The sequence below is a fragment of the Cebus imitator genome, unplaced genomic scaffold (genome assembly GCF_001604975.1).
Source record: "Cebus imitator isolate Cc_AM_T3 unplaced genomic scaffold, Cebus_imitator-1.0 Scaffold85, whole genome shotgun sequence".
In the NCBI taxonomy this organism is placed as follows: domain Eukaryota; kingdom Metazoa; phylum Chordata; class Mammalia; order Primates; family Cebidae; genus Cebus; species Cebus imitator.
The window spans coordinates 6282863-6284294 of record NW_016107400.1 but is presented as its reverse complement, the minus strand read 5'-3'; positions in this window follow the sequence as shown (position 1 = coordinate 6284294).

The following is a 1432-nucleotide window of genomic DNA, read 5'->3' as shown; positions in this document are numbered from 1 at the left end:
GAGAAAGAAAGAAAGAAAGAAAGAAGAAAGAAAGAAAAAAAGAGAAAGAAAGAGAAAGAAAGAAAAAGAAAGAAAGAAAGAAAGAAAAAGAAAGAAAGAAAGAAGAAAGAAAGAAAAAAAGAGAAAGAAAGAGAAAGAAAGAAAGAAAGAAAGAAGAAAGAAAGAAAGAAAGAAAGAAAGAAAGAAAGAAAGAAAGAAAGAAGAGAAAGAAGAGAGAGAAAGAAGAGAAAGAAGAGAAAGAAGAGAAAGAAAGAAAGACAACGCAGTTAGATCCCCCAGGAGCCTCCCTCGAGCGTCCTCCGCGTCACTATCCTGTTTCTTCCCCACTCTCTCCCTTCTCCATGGGTAACCAATACTGAAAACAGCTTGGAACCCTTGGCTTGCTTTTGTCATTTCAAGGGAATCGTGAGCCTGCAGTTTGAAATGTTACCACTAAAGGCCTCTCGTGAGGCAAAGAGGAAATCTGGAGGACTCTGCCTCTGAAACCCAGTCCTGCTGGACTTGCTGGCCTTCCTCCAACATAAGGAGATAGTTACTCATGCCCAGGGCTGGAAGGAGACAATGGAATGCCTGAGTGCTGATGCTGTGCGTGGGTGAGTCCTTGGAGGAGATATGAGGTCACAGGTCCCCTGGGGATGATATAGGGACCAGTTTTGGGCTTAAACCCCAGTGTGGGCTGGGTGTGGTGGCCCAAAACTGTAATCCCAGCACTTTGGGAGTCCAAGGCTGGCGGATCACCTGAGGTCAGGAGTTCAAGACCAGCCTGGCCAACATGATGAAATCTTGCCTCTACTAAAATATATATATTTTTTAAAAAAATTAGCCAGGTGCGATGGCACATGCCTATAATCCCAGCTACTTGGGAGGCTGAGGCAGGAGAATCTCTTGAACCCGGGAGGCTGAGGTTGCAGTGAGCCAAGATTTCGCCATTACGCTCCAGCCTGGGCAACAAGAATGAAACTCCGTCTCAAAAAATCAACCAACAAACAAACAAAAACAGCATTTTGTGCCAGTGAATTCGCATAGCCCAAATGAGGATGAAGAACTGCTTCAGCTCAGGCAACAGGAGCTAGAGTTACCTCAATGGCTCCCTTATTTGAAGCCTAAATCTTAATATCAGTTCATTAGATCACAACACCCTGATCTGGAAGAGACCAATCCATTGAAAAACATATCAAGGGAAGGAAATAGAACATAGAGATTAAGCTCACAGACTCAGGAGTCAGACCTAGCTTTGAATCGCTGCCCCATCACTTACTAGCTTTGTAAATTTGGACAAATTACTTCACCTCTATGAAACTTAGTTTGCTCGTCTGTGAAATGGAGACAAGAAAACCTTCCTTGCAAGTTACTTAGCTATTAAGTGAATGACATATGTGCAGCAAAAGTGACTATTTTGAGGAGGATGAAAGGAAGACTCTCATTGTGTTTC